At 34.4% G+C, this 20444-nt stretch overlaps 3 long non-coding RNA genes across 12 annotated transcripts in view; 1 reads left to right on the forward strand and 2 right to left on the reverse strand.

Annotated features, from left to right (window-relative positions):
* Positions 1-20444, reverse strand: part of LOC140621510 (uncharacterized) — a 268877-nt gene that overhangs the window by 225874 nt on the left and 22559 nt on the right. The window lies entirely within an intron of this gene.
* Positions 1745-19696, reverse strand: LOC140621509 (uncharacterized). Its single transcript, XR_012021253.1, has 3 exons — positions 19574-19696; positions 4909-5018; positions 1745-1884 (listed from the first exon to the last, which is right to left on the reverse strand). It is a non-coding gene; the product is annotated as an uncharacterized lncRNA (long non-coding RNA).
* LOC140621507 (uncharacterized) overlaps positions 19661-20444 on the forward strand; it is a 48303-nt gene continuing 47519 nt past the window's right edge. For all 10 annotated transcript variants that reach the window (XR_012021242.1, XR_012021244.1, XR_012021248.1 and 7 more), the window contains exon 1: positions 19661-19790. This is a non-coding gene — a long non-coding RNA (uncharacterized lncRNA). The remainder of the gene's footprint in view (positions 19791-20444) is intronic.

A 20444-nucleotide genomic window follows, 5' to 3' on the forward strand; every position in this document is an offset into this window, starting at 1 on the left:
TAATGGAAATTTGGATAAGGAGAACTTAGAAAATTGAAGAAATTATTTTAGTACTTTTTCTAAAGATATATTAATAAATTTTGAGATCAGGTGATAAAAATGTATGGGATTCTAATTTGAAGTTTTAATTTTCCAAAGACCCAAACATAGATGGCATATAATGGGAAATGACTAATGCATTATCAGATATTTCCTTTAAAAAAAAGGAGGGAAAATTTTTTTAAAAAGCAACTGCATTTGAAATCACTTTGATATCTGAGCTAATTTGAACATTGTCATGTTATGGTTGGCTTAAAATAGGACTAACTATAATGAAATAAAAATTATAACACTAATGAAATCAAATAAGTATAATCTGCTTTACAGATGAATTCCTAGAGGTTCTATTAGTTAAAAGTAAATGGAAATTTTATTATTTATAAGGCTTTCTTCTAATGTCAGTGAAATTAAGGCCAACTTGTATAAAAATATATAAAAGTATCTTAAGTAGTCATCCTTTTTAGGGACATCTGGGTGGCTCAACGATTGGGCGCCGGCCTTTGGCTCAGGTTGTGATCTCAGGATCCAGGATCAAGTCCTGCATTGGGCTCCCTGCAGGGAGCCTACTTCTCCCTCTGCCTGTGTCTCTGCGTCTCTGTCTCAGTCTGTGTCTCTCCTGAATAAATAAATAAATCAAACCAAACAAAATGATAAGGCTGTGCACCATACATTTAAAAAATTATTTCTCCAAAACAAAAAGGAAGACAAAACAAAAAAATTATTTTTCCCAGGGGTGTTTGGGTGGCTGAGTCAGTTAAACTGATTCTTGGTTTCTGCTAGTCATGATCTCAGGGTGGTGAGATCCAGCTATGCCTCCAACTTCATGCTGGGCACATAGTCTGCTTGACATTCTTTCCTCCTTCCACCTCTTCACATACCTGTGCTCTCTCTCTTTCTAAAATAAATTAAAAAAAAAAAAAAAATATATATATATATATATATAAGTGTTTTGTTGGAGGGCCTAGATGGCTCTGTCAGTTCAGTGTTGAGTCTTGATCTCATCTCAGGTCTTGATCTCAGAGTCAATAGTTCAAGCCCCATGTTGGGCTCCACACTGGGCATGGAATCTACTTTAAAAAGAATATTTTATATGGTTTAAGCCAAGATATTCAATAGTGGCTTTCCATCAAGATATTAAAGATATTTAAAAAATACATAAATAAGTTACTATTTATAGTCCTCATCTAATTCCAACTAGGAATTAGATGATTCTCAAAATAAAATGACAGGCAAGAATGGTTAAAGATAAGCCCTCAGATGAACATGGGGGGACAAATTAGTAATAGTGCTTGCTTAGTTGCTTGTGAATGAGGATTATTGTTTTAATAAAGGTATTTTCTTATAGAAAAAAAATTCTCTTATATTCTTTCTTCTTTAGAGCTAATGTGGCTAATCCTTTCAAATATGGGCTGTCAGATAAATTTGGCATATTCAAGACCATTTTTCAGTCCATTGAAGGCACTTTCTTGCATTTTGTTAAGTTACTGTCAATTCACTGATTTGAAATTAATACAAGTTGGCAGATGATGGAAGTAATACAAAATTTCCTCATAATAAAAAGTACTTTGGAAATACCAAATTGCTTATATTTTAATATAAGCTATTTAATTTTCTTATATCTCTAATTCATTGTGCTTTTGTTTTTGAGACTTTTTTAAAATAGTTAAAAATTACTGAAAAAGAAACAGAATTCTGTTATTAGTAATAATAAATTAGAAAATTTTTACTATAAATATATTGTAGTATACAAAAATGTCAAGAATTTTCCAGTTAATATGATGAATAGCCTTTTATGACAATGAAGAGCAGGGCATTGCTTGTCTTTAGTAAGTGCAAGTTTCATGCCTGAAAAAAAAAAAACGGGGGCAATGACAAAGGTATATTAATGCAATATGATAAAGCCATGGACATTGTTATGAGTATGAAACATGTCATTTTGACCAAATGCAGATGACATGTTGCCTGGCCATGTTCTGTGCTTTACTTTATGTGAGAATATATTCCAATAACTCATTTGGCCCCAATCCAACTTCTATTCCAGCATACTCACAACCTGCTTTCCAAAAATTTTTGTCAAGGCATTGAGCTATCTTTTATTCTCATTGATGTTCTAAAGCCCTTACTGTGGACAGGAACTATCTTTGCTTGAAAGTTAGGACCTGATGGAAGTCTACAAAACATGAGGAAGCAATGGACAGAAAAGAATTCTTCAAGAGAGAAAGACAGTGGAATGGGGAGTGGTCCATAACATGAACAAGTAAAAAACAAAAACAAATAAACAAAACTAAGCTCTCAAGAATGAGGAAACAACAATTTAGCAGAATCAACTTCACTCTCTATGAATATTTTAGATCGAGGACTAGATCTAACTGAGATCTCATAGGCAGTGACTATTAGTACACATGGAGCAGTAAATCAAGGTTTTTCCCCATAATGAAATATATGAAGAACTTTGGGAAGGAACAAAAGTATCAACATCATTACAAACCACTTTAAATACATGTAAAACATCTTAAATCTGAAGTCCAGAATTTCAATTTGACTTTATGGATTAAGAAAGCTTTTATCAATTCTTGAAATAATTATTTTTGGAGCTACTAAATATTCAGAGATCATTTTACAATAATATTGTACAATGTGGCTATATCTTGGATTCTGGTTCTGAATCTAAAAAGATTAAAATGTTTATGGTTTGGTTATTTAAATCCCTCCTAAAGATTCTCTGTGGGTCTCATTTTTTAAAAATTTATTTCATGTAAGTTTACATGTGATCTACTCAATGTGGAAAATTTAAAATGAGTTTTATAATTTTCAAGTTACCAATGTTTTCAAAATATTGTCACAGCACATAAAACATTAGAATTCTGAACACCTTATAAAAACAGTCAAAATCCATTACTACATTAACTGTTTTATCATTGTATTCACCTATGTGTACCCAAGCAACCTGGAACATGTTTTCTTTTAATCTAATCTAAAATGTTACTTTCTTGGTCAAGTTTTACAGTATCCACAGTTCATATAACATGCCGTCACTACAGTAAATTAAATAATGTTTTACTGATCACTAGAATTTTATTCAGTTTGAAAATTCTAATTCACACTCTGTGAACAAAAGAAAATAGTGTAATGTACTATCTGCTCAGTTGTAATTTTATTCAATTAAAAAATTAATCTGAAATACAATTTTTCTAGGATATATAGAATTAAAGATTACAGGTCAATAATTTTGAAATAACTGATATCGAATTTCAACTGAAGTCATTGAAGCACAACAAAACTTTCAGCCAAAGGAATGTCTGCATTACCCTTTTCAGCTACCAGTAGATGACAAATCAGTGCTTTTTTCTCAAATCTTCAGTTATGTTATGTGACTAATAGTTGACAGGAGAGTTAATGGTGCTTAGAATTTCATGTATATCAAATCTACAATCCCAGTAGCTATAGCTATTATTCTCTTCATCCGCATGCATATGATTGGCATTCTGTACTTAGGAAGCGCCAAAGAACAGTATGAAAACAGAGCACTCTTTAGGCTCTGTATTCCTAGCAACCACCCAGTATGTGGAAATGGAAAGCACTTAATCAATTTACAAGTAGATGAATAAATAAATGGATGATTATGGATCATATTAGTGCCATTAGTTTCATGAGGTTCACATCTGTAATGGTCCATAGCAATAGACTTACTGGAATAGTAAATTTTAAATTCAGACTGCAATTAATAAAAATTATCTTCTCAGTTACATTGATTAAACACAATCAATTATTTTATGACTTTATAAACATTTCTAGAGAGTAAATTTCAAATTCAGATTCAAATAATAAATGTTACTCATATTGATGAAACGTAATTATAAAATCACTTTATGTAAGGTGTCCTAAAATGTTACTTATCACATTTAACTTATGTAAATTTCTTCTACTGCTGTTTCTAGGAAGGCCAGGTAATGCATGTTTGATACTGCATATATAAGCAATTAATGCGATTTTTTGAATTGCATATAAGGACTAATAAAGACTAAATAATTGCAAGAGAAAGAAAAAAAATGAAGCCTGTTCTATCCAATCACATTAGCAATAACTATATATAGAGTTTTTACACAATGACAGAATAGAAGTAAAACAGAAATGTGGTTTCCACACAAGGAATAAGTAAGGAGAATGGAAATAACATATTGGTTATGAAAATAAAATCTTTAAAATGATTGATTTACTTCTTCAATCATTAAAAACACAGATCTAAGTAAAACATGACCTATCTTCTGCAAAGACAAAAACTAACCAAAGTAACTTTTTATCTCTCAAGTTAACCATTCAACTACTGTTCAGTGCTTTATATCTCCCAAGTGTTCATGATAATCTAAAAGAACTAGTGACTTTTAGACAGCCAGGAGGACAGAATTAACAAAAATTATTGTGTTTTTTCTCATTCCTTATTGCTTCATAAGGTATGCTGGTGGATATTATTTACTGAAAGTTTCATTTTGGTGAAAGGGAATTGGCATCAGTGAATGTTTTCCAAAGTTTTTAAGTTTTTCACTCACATCCCACAAAAATTAGAGCGTGAAAGCTTAATCTTTGGATAAAGCTGCAATTCTTGGTGTTTTACTCTTATTTCACTTACCAATTGCTTCAGAATAATCTACTCCAAAATTCAATGGCTTAAGACAACATCATCGCATCTTATTGTGGGTCCAGTGATGATAGCTCATTTCTGCTTTACATAATGTCTACTGGGTTACCATATTAAATATGATTATTCTTATATGTCTATTTTCTTATCTAGGGTAGCTGAAATGCCAGGGGGCAGGGGTGGTAGATAGAATGTTTTTATTTAGGTCATATGTTTGGAACCTTTCCCATTACCTGTTCGGTTCTTCTCCAGGTGGTCTTTCCATGCAGCTGTTTGGGCTTCTTACCGCATGGCAACTGAATTCCACCAGGCAGGAAGTGGAGCTTGTATACTACCATAATGCCTGCATTCAGAAATTCCAAATGATCACTTCTGGTGCATTTCATTGGCCAAAGCTAGCCACAAGAATGGTGAATACTTAACAAGAGGGAAAAATAAGCTTTATCTCTCAGAATGAGGTACAAAGTACATCATAGAGAAGAATTGGTATTGGACAGATTCTTTGAGGGTTAATTTGCAAAACCAAAACAAATTTTCCATCTAGTCGTCACTTGTTTTGATTATGTGGAAATCTGAAAGTAATTTAAATGGCTTAATATCATTAATATATAGTATCTAACTTGCATTGCACAAGCTATTTTAACCTTTGAGAATTTGGCATAGAGGAGAAAAATTTTAAGTAAAAGTTTTAATGCATTATGTGTATATGTATAAAATTATGGCTGGTTCTAATTATTACTTTTGAAATGTTTAAATCACTTTCAAATAAAATAAAGTTTAACTGTTATGAATGTTAAAAGTGTAATTTGGAAAAAATCCACAAAATTAAAAGCAAAATTTTAAAAATTAAGAACATTTTAATTGCTTCAGGTCAGGAACAATTAAATTTACCTCTTTTCATGTCTATTCAATATTCACTTTTCCTTTTATTTTTATAGAGCTCTTTAAAAATATTGCTCTTATGGTCTTATAAGCATATAAAGACATATTCATATAGAGGTCTTTTGCCCTTCAAACATTTTTGCTCATGATGAAATCATTTTGCTTGGCTCTAATGAAGTAAATGAACCATAAACTTTAAAGCAACTGACCAACTGAAGAATTCTTGCTGCTGTATTCAGTAGTAGTACCTAGGGTTTTGTGTTTAATTCACTCACTACATTTTACTAGTTCATAAACCATGAAAACATAGATTTTATTCAATATTTTTTGGCACACGGACTAAGTTTCTAATGAATAAGACATATGGTTGAGAGACATATCTATGCTATGAATATACTTTCTCACATGAACATAATTCTATAAAATTGCCTGTAAGTTTTTATTTCTAGACACATACGGATATATGCTTATTGCACACAATGTCAATGCTCTTAAATCTCCATATCTCTTGAAATAAAATGAATGACAGAGGGAATATTAGTAAAGCTCTTTTGCCTTTTGCAAAAGAAAATAATTTTAGGTGAATTTTTAAAATAATGATTCAGAGAAGACTTAATTGTTGGGAGTAAAATGATTCCTGTCATGCATAGTCTTTAAAAATACAAACCCTCAGCTCAGTCCTTTTGGATAAGTTGCTTCCTCCACTATGTTTCCTGACATTTGTCTCCTTTTATGTTCCAACATGCTTAGATCCTGAGTGTATGGCAAACACTAGAGTATCAGTAGTTGATTATGGATGAAATTCAGAGGCACCATAAATTTGGCAGCAGGGGCCAAAAATAAAAAAATAAAAAAATACTAGTCTCTAATTGAAATTTCACATTTCCTAAGGGAAGTAGGCAACAGATTATACAAATGTTAAGATTAAATACTACTTTTCACCAGTATAAATCACATGTTTTCATATAAACATACAGCTTTTACAGATATCTCAAAGTAATTAACTACTACACTTTGATATTATGGTAGGTTTTAGAAATGCTACTATTTCTTATTATTTAATGTGTTAATGAATAACTACATATATTGATATATATTAAATTTTGATAAGACTATAGATTTCCTAGAAATGTATTTTGTTTCATGAATTTACAAATCTGCTCTAAAAAAAAGGTGCATCGATCAAAAATGATTAAGAATCCCTGTGATTTTCAGCATAGTATGATTGATAATATTCATCAGTTCTTCTCCCCATAGATTTTTCATGTTAGCTAAAACAAATACTTTTCTTAATGGGGTTACGTGGGTTTTAATTTTTGAATTGCCTTGCCCTTGACAGGACATGTTTGGTAAAATTGCCCTTTAAATGTAATTTAACATGAAAACACATCCTATCTCCAACCTATAGGCAAAATGTATGAGATTTATTTTTAAAAAAATACACTGGACTGTTCTATCCATTTTGTATTTTCCAATATAGCATATTACCTAGTAACTATTCCAATTGTTACAACATCTATTGTGAATTTTTATTATCTCTGTCATACTAGGCATTAAGATTTTGCACATTATCCCTGCTTCTCAACATCTTCAATGTTATCACTTCAGTCCAAGACACTATCATCTCTTACCTACTTATTGCAATGGAAGCCAAGCTGACCTTTCTACTTTCAACTCCTCTAGTTTATATACTATCCTGAAATTAGAGATTTCCTTCATCCACATGATTTAGATCATGTTTCTGTATTTCTAAGAACACTCCAATGTACACCCATCTCATTCACATCTAATAGTCAACATCTTTATAATGACCAGGAATGTTTTACCTAATCTCATTTTATGACTTCAATCTGGGAAGGCTAAACTGGTTATTCTGCCTATGATCCCACAAAGATGAGATCAAAGTGTTGGTCAGGCTGAGTTCTAATCTGGAGGCTTTAGGAAGAATTTGCTTCCAAACTCATTCAGGCAGTTGGCAAAACTTAGCTCCTGTGGTTATAAAGGTTTCCATTTCTTAGTTGGCTGTCTGAAGGAAATCACTATCATTACCTATAGACCACATGGACCCTTGACACATGACACCCTTTCATCTTCAAGCCAGTGCTGTGACATCAGATTCTCCTCATACTTACAATGACTTTGACTTCCTTATCTTCTAGTAGCTATTACAAACACAACCAATAATAATAAAAAAAAAAAGCCCACAACTGTACTTTGAAAGAACAGACTAAATTAAGCCCATTCAATTTTCCTTTCAATAGTTTACTAATCAAAGCCAACAAAGTAGTGATCTTTTTTACATTTTCAAAATCTCTTTGCAATGCAACTCAGTATAATCATGGGCTAAGTATCTAACCATATTCACAGTCCTGAAGACCAGGGCTAGAAATCTTAACATAGTCATTTTCAAATTTCCCTTACTACATATGGGAAATACTTGGGAAAGAAGGTGTGTTGAGATTTTTAATTATTATTATTGCATAACAATATTGTCACAAACTTAGCTTATAGCACTCATTTATTATGTCCTAGTGTCTAAGGGTTGGGAGCCCAATATGGTTTACATAGGTCTTTTGCAAGGCTGCAATCAACATGTCCACCATGGCCATATTATAAATCTGGAAACTTGACTGAAAAGAAGACTCTGCTTTAAGTTTATGGCATTATGGATAGAACTCGATGTGTTATGATTATAGCAATAATGCCCTGTTTTCTTGCCGTCTCTTGGCTGGAGGTCACTCTCAGTTCCCAAATCCTACTATCAATGTTTTGTATCTTGTGTCCCCAACATATCTGTTTCCTTCATTAAATGAGCAAGGGAGACTCTCTTCCCATTATGGGCATTACAATCTTATATAATGTAATCCTGTACATGTAATCTCTACATTCCATCATTTTGTCTCATTCAATTGCTTAGAAGCAAGTCAATCTTCAGGAAAGGAGTATGACACAAAGAAGAAATACTAGGTAGAAGAAAACATGGGGGGGGTATTGTTACCTTAAGAAGATTTTCATGACAGGAATATTGAAAAGCAAAAGTAAAAGCAGAGAGGAACATGTGTGTGTGTGTGTTATGAGGTCTCTGTGTGTGTGTGAGAGAGCGAGGGGTAAGTATATCTTGGTGTATGTGAGGTAGGGCATGAGACTAATGATATTTGAACCACATTGATATGTATATAAATTCCTTGTGTTGCTTTATTTCATGGCCATTAAACTGTAGGTCTTTCATTTTGTTTTGTTTCAAATAATACAGGTTGAGTTTGGTTTCTGTCCCTAGCAACTTTTACCAATTGAGAAAGAGTCCCATATAAATAAAGTGTTTTAAATAGTAACTGAACAGTAACCAGCAGCTACATCATTATTATTCTTAGAAATAGAAAATGAATCACAAAAGTACTAGTTAAATTGCCATAAAAGATTAAGAATAGAAGTTCAAATTCACAGTCTTTATGTCCCTTCCATTCAAAAAGTCATTTTAGAAATGTTAATTTTGCCATAAGAAAGAATTTATATCTTTTAGTCAATAACATTTTTAAATTGCTTTTTCTACATCCAACATTATTCTTGAAACTGAAGACAATCCTGAATATGATTATAGGAAATAGAAGGAAACAGATATAAAAACTTGAAACCATGATATTGTAAGTGGTACCTCAGAGAGCAAAAGGAATGATCAAGGTAAGATTTCTCAAAGCTTGTTATACTTAGAAGTTGGATGTGAGTAGGGCAAGAGGTGAAGAATGAATCAAAAGGAAGAGATTTTAATTATGAATGGTGCAAATTTTAAGGGTTTTCAAGATATTCTATTCTGAAATAGTTGGGACATACATAGAATTACTTTTAAAAAGGAATCCAAAGTTAGTTTTCGAATCAGAAACACTGGAGTTGTGACAATATAAAATGATTAGCCCTGGGTAATAAGGCATAGGGAGGCCAGTTAAAAGTTAACTGCAGTGTACCAAAATAAATAATGAAAGTATGCATTTCAGGAATGATAAAGATGGGGAAATGCCTTGTGGACTATTTAAAAGGAGTTATTTATAGAAAGTGACAGGAAACTTTAAAAGGTGGTCAAGTTGAGGGGAGCCTGAGTGGCTCAGTCAGTTAAGCATCTGCCTTATGCTCTGGTCATGATCCCAATATCCTAGGATTGAACCCTGTGTTGAGCTTCCTGCTCAGTGGGGAGCCTGCTTCTCCCTCTCCCTCTGTGGCTCCCCCTGCTTGTGCTCTCTGTCTCAAATAAATAAGTAAAATCTTTTTTTTTTCTTTAAGATTTTATTTATTCATTCATAGAGACACAGAGAGAGAGAGAGAGAGAGAGAGGCAGAGACACAGGCAGAGGGAGGAGCAGGCTCCATGCAGAGAGCCTGACTTTGGACGTGATCCAGGGTCTCCAGTATCATGCCCTGGGCTGCAGGAGGCGCTAACCGCTGCGCCACCGGGGCTGCCCAATAAAATCTTTTATAAAAAGTGGTCAAGTCAAGGACTACTTATTGATGTGGAACAATAAGAATTAAGCAAATTGTGCTGAAAACATTTGCAACGGAAATAAAAGAGATAAAGTTTGGTGAGGGCTGTAGATCCAGGCACAACATTCAGCTTTGGATACTTTATGTGTTTGATATTGAGAAACCATCAATGTGCAGAAGATAGCTGAAGCCAAATGAATGAAGACATAGGCAGAGGGAGAAGCAGGCTCCATGCACCGGGAGCCGGATGTGGGATTCGATCTCGGGTGTCCAGGATCACGCCCTGGGCCAAAGGCAGGCGCCAAACCGCTGCGCCACCCAGGGATTCCAAATGTCTTTTTTAAAGGAAGACCTGATATTCAATGACCATTTTTAGAATTCCAGAGAAAGCCACTGGGAAGTCATTATCAAAATGTGAGGAGGAGAACAAAGAAATATCCAAGTAGTGGAGGCCAAGGGAGTTTCAAGAAGGAAGCGGTCTTTAGCCTGTCACATATGCATTTCAGAAGAAAAAAAAAAATCAAGCACTGAAAAATACAAAAAGAAAAATCTATTGAATTTTATATGTAAGAGTCAATATGTTATTTTTAAAAGACCATTTTGGGAAAATTTTTGAAGGCAGAAGTAGTTTTCAAAGTAAATGTGAATAGTCCACATTTAAGTTGGGCAGTAATGATATTTAACATTGTGAATAATTAGATGGGGAGAGAAGGAACAGCATATTCATAGGGGCACCCAGTATGATCCTAAGAAATCATAAATAGGTAATGTAAATGAGATTGAGGAAATTCTTTTGTGTTACTGTTTTACTTACATGTTTTCTAAAATCTTTCCAAAGTGTGCTGTGCAGAATAGCAACACTGACCTCACCTGAAAATCCCAGGACTTTACCCAGACATGTTGATCAGAGTCTGCATTTTAGCAGCCACTCTAGGCTGCATTTTTCTTTTTTTTTTTTTTAATTTTTTTTTTATTTATTTATGATAGTCACAGAGAGAGAAAGATAGAGGCAGAGACATAGGCAGAGGGAGAAGCAGGCTCCATGCACCGGGGCCCGATGTGGGATTCGATCCCGGGTCTCCAGGATCGCGCCCTGGGCCAAAGGTAGGCGCCAAACCGCGGCACCACCCAGGGATCCCTAGGCTGCATTTTTCTAAACTGCACTGGTGTACACATGCCCGAACACTTTGAGGAGGCATTTTCTGTCAGTGGCTTGTAACTATTTATATTAATAATCAAATAATGAGTTTATGATCTGAAGTGATTCAATGTCAAGTTGATATGAAGGCAATTTACTGCTAAGAAAATAATCTTCAAAGAGCACCTCACTGGATATAACAGATAAGAGACAAACTTGAGTTTTCTCTTAGAGTAAATACAGTTTAATTCTTACATCTTAAAAATGAAGCAAATTTTTAACCAAAGTCCTGGGAAGGGAAATGTAGTTAAAAGCTGCCATCAGATTATGTATTAAGAGTATTATAAATACAAACCTTTCTGTAAGCAACAGGCAGTTAGATTAGAAATTATGGTTCCTTTGTGAGTAGAACTATTATGCATGCATGCAAGTATTCCCAAAATAGTATGGCCGCAAAATCCCAAACCACCCTGTATGCCAATGAGCAATTATCACACTGGAACCATATGAGACCTCCTTATGAGCTCACAAAAGATGCCATATAATTGCACTCTCCTCTTGATTCCTTACTAATGAAATGTAAACTTAATCTGCTGTTAAAATAAACAAAATATATATGATGCCATCTGAAGTATAAAAAATTACCTTATTCTATATGAGTTAAAAACATAAATATTTAGTGGCACCAGCATGGTGCCATTGGTTAAGCGTGAGACTCTTGATTTCAGCTCAAGTCATGATCTTGGGGATGTGAGATGGAGCCCAGTGTTGGGCTTTACACTCAGCATGGAATCTGCTTGGGACTCTCTCTCCCTCTGCCCCCACCCCTCTAAAATAAATAAATAAATCCTGTAAAAAATAATTTGAATATTTAAGATAATATTATGTCAAACAAGTAAATGTAAAATGGAATAGTTGTCAATACCTACATAAGAAAAAATACTTAAGAAACTTCATGCAACTTTTATAACATAAAAATTTAAACATACATTACAAATCATAACAAAAAATCTGAAAGGTCTAGGACATTCCCCAAACTGCTTCTAGGAAATAATAACATTAGTCAATGGTATATTTCTTTTTTTCACAAGTATTTTAATATTTCCTGACCATGTGCTTTGAAATAGGCAACACACTATTCAACTGAGATATATCAGAAATTGTGAAAGAGAAACTTTGCCTGCATGGAGCTTGACATTTAGGAGATGCATTAAATTGGGGTACTGTTTTTCAATTTAAGGAAGGGTATTACACAGAAAAAAATTCCTTTCAATATGGAAGTAACTATTACAACTCATTACTAGAAAAAGGATTGAAGGGACTCCTGAGTGGCTCAGTTGGTTAAGTGTCTGCCTTCAGCTCAGGTCATGATCCCAGGGTCCTGGAATCAAGTACCACATAGGGCTCCCTGCTCAGTGTGGAGCCTGCCTCTCCTTCTCCCTCTGCCCCTCCCCTCACTGTGTTCACTTGCTCTATTTCTCTCTCTCAAATGAATAAATAAATTTTAAAAATCTTTTAAAAAAGGACAGAAAATGAATTAAAAAGGATATGTATAAGGTATAAAAATGAAGTAGTTTTTCTTTTTTCTTTTTTTTTTTAGGAAATTAAGTTATTTAATATATACTAGGGAGAGTGTTTGAAAACGATTTACTACTAATAAAATCCATGCCCGAAATCATCTTGTAGCAACACTCTCAAATTTTAATATGCATGTAATTTAAATGAAGATTAGAATACAGATTTGATGGATCTGTACAGATTTGATGGATCTGTAGAGATGCCCAAGATCGTGGATCAAGTTTTCAGGTTATACCAATGCTGCTGGATCACCCCTTAAATGATTGACAAGGTGGTATTATAGACTAATCACTATTAGTTAAGTTTTCTTCATGAAGTTACTTTTCCTAAAACATAAATATTCTGTCCAGATACCTTTAAAAAATTGCTGAATGTCTCTTTCTAGTAAATGTATAAGTATCTGGGGTGAAGGCTTTTGCTCTTGGCTTTCAAGGAGCTCATTTCCCCAGATCTCTTACTGAAGTATGAGGAATGTCCTCTGTCCTTGCCTCACCAGGAAGCTGCTCTATCACTGCCTAGGGTAGTTACTATGTGAGCAGGTGCATGCAATGCCTACACTGGAATTAAAAGCAAGATCAAGAAAATTAAATCCAGATTTCCTGTCCTTTACTGAAGCACCTGACACAGTTAAGAGGGACAAAAGAAATATCAAACACTCTGACATTTTATTTGTGTCGAGAATAATTTACTTCTAAAAGAACCACTTGTCTGTAGAAAAGATAAAATACAGCTAAAATCTTCACAGCACAGCACACTGAAATTGAGTGTGATTGTGTTGATGAAATATCCTTCATCACAACAGACTCACAGTTCTGTAAATAGGCTTTATTGTTAAATATAAAGGAAATATTTTTACTTGAGGCAGCCCATGTTGCTGTACTCTTTGACTGAAATACGTAATATGTATTTTTTAAAAAAGTTGGCATTTTGTATTAAAAAGAGACTCTTTAAGTATTCTTAAATCCCATTAAAAATATAAATTAGGGGCCTCCTGGGTGGCTCGGTCAGTTAAGCATCTGCCTCTGCTCAGGTCATGAGCTCAGGGTCCTGGGATAAAGCAGGCTTCTGGTTACCTGCTCAGTGGGGAGTTTGCTTCTCCTTCTCCTTCTGCCTGCCACCCTGCCTACCTCACATGCTCTTTCTGTCTTTCTGTCACATAAAAATATAAAGTTTTTTTAAAAATGCAAATTAGAACTGTAAGTATGATGGACAAGAGTTAAGAAGATCCAGTTTGGATCTGCACTCTTCTGTTTATTTATTTATTTTTAAAGATTTTATATATTTATTCATGAGAGGCAAAGAGAGGTAGAGACATAGGCAGAGGGAGAAGCAGGCTCCCTCTTGAGGAGCCTGATATAGGACTCGATACTCGATCCCAGGACCCCGGAATCATGATCTGAGCCAAAGGTAGATGCTCAACCACTGATCCACTCAGGTGCCCCATACTCTTCTGTTTAAAATCATGATAAATCAGGGACACCTGGGTGGTGCAGCGGTGGAGTGTCTGTCTTTGGCTCAAGTCATGATTCTGGGACTTGGGATCAAGTCTCGCATCAGGCACCTGTGAAGAGTCGGCTTCCCCCTCTGCCTATGTCTCTGCCTCTCTTTCTGTGTCTCTCATGAATAAATTTAAAAATCTTTTTTAAAAAATCATGATATGGGTAGCCCGGTGGCTCAGCGGTTTGGCACCACCTTCAGCCCAGGGCATGATCTGGAGGACCAGGGATCGAGTCCCGCGTCGGGCTACCTGCATGGAGCCTGCTTCTCCCTCTGCCTGTGTCTCTGCCTCTCTCTCTCTGTGTGTGTCTCATGAATAAATAAATAAAATCTTTAAAAAAATAATAAAAAATAAAATTAAAAATTAAAAAAATCATGATAAATCATGAAAGGCACATATTTTCTGAGTCTCAGTTTGATCTTTAAAAATTTTGGAGATAAAAATGTGATTTTCTCTCTTTGAGATTATGAAAGTTAAATTAAAAATAAAGGAAAAGTGTTTTATAAATTATAAATAATCATATAAGTGAAAAGCATTATTACTATTATTGTAATATTTGAAACTGGAGAAAATAAAACAAAGCCTAAGTTCAACAACAGCTAATTGCAAAATGTTCTATCAAGATGGCTTCTAAGTGTTATTGATTCACTCTGCAGGGAATTTTCTTTTTTAATGTTCATATGTTGCCTTCTGGAATAATACATTTCACCGTAAAACTAAACATTGTGAAATTAAGGTTTTCCTTTTAAATTCATTGGTTTTATTGCCATAGCTTGGTATTTTAATGTTTAGTAATAAACTAATATTTTCCATTCCCTTATACAGCATTAAAATGAGATATAACTTTTTCATAAAAATGTATCACTTTAATATCTCTTAAAAAAGAAGCTTTATAATTGAAAATAATTTTAATTGGGAAAATTATTTTGATGAATAGGATCCACATAAAAATATTTTCTACCTTAGTATTATGTAATGGAATATTTTATTTTAGATTCAGAAGGAGAAAAAAATAATAAATTCAGTTACTGATTTCAAGAATATTTACACAATCTGAAAAAGAAAAATCCTTCCCCCCTAAAAAAAACCATCCCCTAAAACTACTAGGGCTGGACAAAATACAACAAACATTTTTTTTGTTTTGTTTTGTTTTGGAAGCTTGCAATAAAATCAAGGAAGATCTCAGAAACCAAAACCAAAGAAAGAACCAGAGAAAAGTTGTCAGAAACAACTTGAAATGGGGACTCTCCAAAGAAGTTTGCTGATTCCATAGTCCTAACAGCAGCCCAGAGTAAGGGAGACAAAGCATTATGATCTCCTAAGTCCTTTACGACAGTATCATAAGGTGAGAAGTCAGAACGATGGCTCTTCAGAAATCATCGACTTCAAAGGGATACAAGCTCAATGAAAGGGTAAAGCTTTAAAAATCCACCCACTACTAAAAGGATAAAATGAGATCTTTATTAGTCTTAGCTGAGGGGGAAGGAGATTATCCTCTGAAGAGAATATGAAACTATATCTGTGCTCTCACTCATATTTAGATTTTGAACTTCTAATGGAAAATGTAGGTCAACGAACAGCTTTAAAGTGTTTCCATGTTGATGGGAACCTGTGAGCGACTCAAAATGGAGCAATGATGGCTAAGAGGGTTTTTTTTTTTTTTCGAAAGTTATTTTTAAATGGACCAGAGATGCCATTAGAGAAGTGGAACTTATGCATGTCTTTATATCAAATTCTAGAAATCATTGCTGAACTCAGCCAAAGCCAAGGGGTCTGCTGCACGTTAGAATGGACATAAATGGACTTGCTGCCTAGCACTGGCCCTGGCAACCAATCACACAGAGAGTAGGATAACTGTGTCCTAGTACACAGGACCAATCACACTTCATTCAAAACATAAATTCCCTCTGTCCTCTTTAAAAACTCTACCTCTGTGAGGCGCCTGAGTGGCTCAGTGATTAAGCCACTGACTTTTGATTTCAGCTCAGGTCATGATCTCAGGGTTGTGAGAGGGAGCCTCTCTCAAAGCCCTGCCTGGAGCCCCTGTTGGGCTCCACATGGGGCTCCCTGCTAGGCAAGGAGCCTGTTTAAGATTCTCTCTTTCCCTCTGCTGTTCCCACACTCCTTTCCCTCCCTCTCTAAAACAAACAAACAAACAAAAAAGCCAAAAAAACAAAAACAAAAACCAACCAAACAAACAAACAAAAACAAATGAATAACTCTAACCTCCTCTAACTCTCTGGAGCACACTTTGATTTCTGTCAGTTCTGTGTCTTGCAGATTGCAATCCCTAAGACCCCAAAGAAATGCACACACTTTATTTTGCAGCATGCAGTTTTGTATTTTGTTGGTTGACACACTACAGCAGCTGGCAGCAGCAAAACCTATCTACCCAGATCCCAGGAATTCCTACTGATTAAGATCATCCAAATATCTGATGGCCAGCCCCAATTTCAAAACATGAGACAAAGTCATAATTGAGCGTCTATAAAAATATAATTGGGGCACCTGGGTGGCTCAGTAAGTTATGTATCTGATTCTTGGTTTTGGCTCAGGTCTTGATCTCATGGCTTGGAGATGAATCCCAGGCTGGCTTCTGGGCTCAATAGGAATCTGCTTAGATATTGCCCTCTGCCCCTTACCCCCAGCTCATGCTTGCTCTATCTCAAATAAATACATAACTATATATTATATATAATAATTATATAAATTGAATTAATTATATAATATACATTTATATATAAATATATAATATATATAATTTCAAAAGTGAGTCTTTGAAATTTAAATTAGCATACACAAGCTATAAAATATAATTAAATATTAAAAGTTAAATACAGAATTGATAATGTGAGCAAGGAACAAGAAACCATAAAATGTTATAAGACTGTTTTAAAATTAACTGAATAGAATTTGTAGAAATGAAAAACATATCCACTGAATTTAAAAGTTCAATCAGTAGTTAAATCTGAAGACTATGCATAACTAGCTGAAAGAAAATCAGTGTATTGGAAAACAGATCTCAGCACATTACTCCACATGTAAAAGAAAGGTAAGAGATGAAAATTCTGAAAGCTGAAATGAGTTCAGAGTTAGAGAACTGAATAGGGTCTAAGGTACTTCCACTAACATTCTGAAAAAATACAATTCGGAAAAAGAAAGAGGGAAGAAGTATTATTTATGTAGCATTTATCAGCATAAAGGCTGATAAGTCAGAAACTGAATAAAAGCATGAATCTTATTTTTAGGATTCATACTGTATAATGATGATGCCAGTTCTATCACGTATTTTTTATCCACACCACCAAGGAATTCTCTGAAACCAGCAGCATGTCCTACAATGCAATTCTGACACTATCTGCTTGGAGATGACATCAAATCCCAATAGGTTAAGGGATCAGGATCAATCTCACAAGTTAGCCTCCCCTTCCCACTTCAAAAATTGATTGCAAGTCTAGGTTATCACCTGGGCTTCTGATTTACCAGCTATAGACTGGAGGCTTCAAAAGCCCCCTCCTTGGGTTCCATTAATTTGCTAGAATGGCTCACAGAATTTAGAAATAAACAGATGGAAGAGATACAATGGTAAAGATATATGGAAATAGGCACAGGAAATCTACTCCCTCTCCTTACACCATTCTCCTGGAATTTCCAAGTACTCACCAACCCAGAAGCTCTTTTAGTCTCATCCTTCTGGCTTTTTATGGAAGCTTCCCTACTTAGGCACAATTGATTAAATCACTAGCTATTTGCCTTAGATTCTACCTCCAGCCTCTCTCCTCTCTCTGGAGAGAAGTCTCAATCAACATCATCGTTGCTTCCCCTGGCAATCAATACCCATCCTTAGGTTACCTAGGGTATCCCAAAAGTCACTCATTAACATAAAAAAAAAAAAAAAACACTTTTATCTCTTACCCCTTAGGAAATTCCAAGGGTTTTACTCTGAGCCAGGAACAAGGACAAGGTCCAAAATATATTTCTTATAAATGATAATGTCATGTAGTAAAACCAAGAAAAACAAGCAAATAAATAAAACAAACAAAAGAAAAACTTTACCCAAATTGTAGTAAAAATTTATAATACCAAAGGAGATAGAAAAGCTATTCATATTAGGCAGAGGGGAAAGGCAGTCTACTTATAAAGAAGCAAAAATTCTCCCTCTGCCTGTGTCTCTGCCTCTCTCTCTCTCTCTGTGACTATCATAAATAAATAAAAATTAAAAAAAAAAATTGGGATCCCTGGGTGGCGCAGCGGTTTGGCGCCTGCCTTTGGCCCAGGGTGTGATCCTGGAGACCCGGGATTGAATCCCACATCAGGCTCGCGGTGCATGGAGCCTGCTTCTCCCTCTGCCTGTATCTCTGCCTCTCTCTCTCTCTCTGTGACTATCATAAATAAATAAAAATTAAAAAAAAAGAAGCAAAAAAAAAATTAAACAAATATACAAAAAGATACTTCAAAGGTACTGATTAGATATATTCAGAAATGAATAGAGATTGTAAAGTAAATGTTCAAAACATCCACTAATTTGGGGTGAGGAAAGATGTGAATGTGATCTGTAAGAATTTCTGGGGATTTTATTTATAAGGCTAATATTATTTATCCTAAGTAGTGTGATGAATTTCTGCTATCTTACTTTTTAATTTTTGCTATGTCTAAATTATTTAATAAAATATTTAAAAATCCTGCAGTACTAATTAAAGTATTACCAATTGGTTGGGAAAAAGGTATATTTGGATAGACACTTGTAGCAGTTAGTGTCTGATTCTAAAATTGGTGTCATCTCTCATTTTCTGTGCCAGGCCCTTTTCAAAGAGACATGAATCCATTAACTCAATAAGTTACATTTTATTATTTCCCATTGTACTGATAAGGACAATAACAGTAAGAAACAGTACAATTGCCCATAGTATACTATTACATGGCTAAGAATTTTTTAACCCAAACAGTAAGCGGTGTTCAGGAAACCTATCTTTTATTATTAATCTATATTAACATTCTAACCAACATTTCATATAAATTGCTATAAACTTAGCTAATCATGTACTCATAATAGTAATATTCTGTACTAGGAATGATAATTTAGTGTTTTAGAGTAAAGGCTCTCAAGATTTAGAATGCATTGGAATAACCTAAGGTCTTATTAAAACAAACATTGATTGTCCCACATTCCAGAGTTACTTTTTCAGGTAATCTGGGGCAGGATCTAATAATTTACATTTCCAAAATTCTCCAGGTGGTGGTGATGCTCCTGGTCCAGAGAACAAACTTTGACAATAGCTGTTCTAAAACATAGTGAGGAACACTGTATTATGCTACAAGAATTAAATACTCACTAGCTGGCCAATTAACAGGTGTTTTACAGACAGCAGCTCCTCCTCTAGGTTACCCATAATTTTAGTTACCATGGTCAACCTGGGTCAGGAAGCAGATGATCCTCCTTCTGATATATTGTTAGGTCAATATCTAAGATGACATCACAATGCTTCACAGTGTCTTTGTGGTGGACCTCCTAGATATTTTATCATCTCAGATCATCATCATAAGAACTAGGTAAATAGAGTGTATTAAAATTTTCTGAGAGAAGGAGCTCACATCCACATAACTTTTATTAGAGTATATTATTATAATTGTTCTATTTTATTAACAGTTATTGTTGGGAAGGACGTATTTTTCCTCTACCCTTCAAAATTATTTTGGCTGACCTAAGAATTAAATTGACTTGAGACAGATTAATAGGAGACAGACAAATTTAATTATATATGGGGAATCCACATAAATATGAGAGATGGTAAAGGCTATCAGGCATGAGGTATATGTATTATCACGAACTAAGGAGAACTGAGAAGGGTTCTGGACTTCAAAGGGAGATAAAGCAATTCATAGGGAGATGAAAAAGAGTAGATAGTAAACAAATAGTTACTAGGTCACATAGAAACAATGGAGCAAAGAGGAATTTTTTTTAAAAAACTGATTTTGCTAGGTTTCCCTCTGTCTGCCACACCTTGTTCATATTACACTGTAGTTATCTATGGTGGTAACTTCCTTCCTAAAATAGGAAGAGGAATTCTTTTCGGTGGTTAAGGGGAAGGTAAAAAAAATTCCTGGGTCTTCTGTTTCTTAAAAATAATTAGCCTAAAATTATTCACATGTCAAAGAGACATTTTGGGTGTCAAAATTTGCTCCCATACATTATTGTTGTTAATC

Source organism: Canis lupus, chromosome 30, assembly GCF_048164855.1.
Source record: "Canis lupus baileyi chromosome 30, mCanLup2.hap1, whole genome shotgun sequence".
Lineage (NCBI taxonomy): Eukaryota > Metazoa > Chordata > Mammalia > Carnivora > Canidae > Canis > Canis lupus.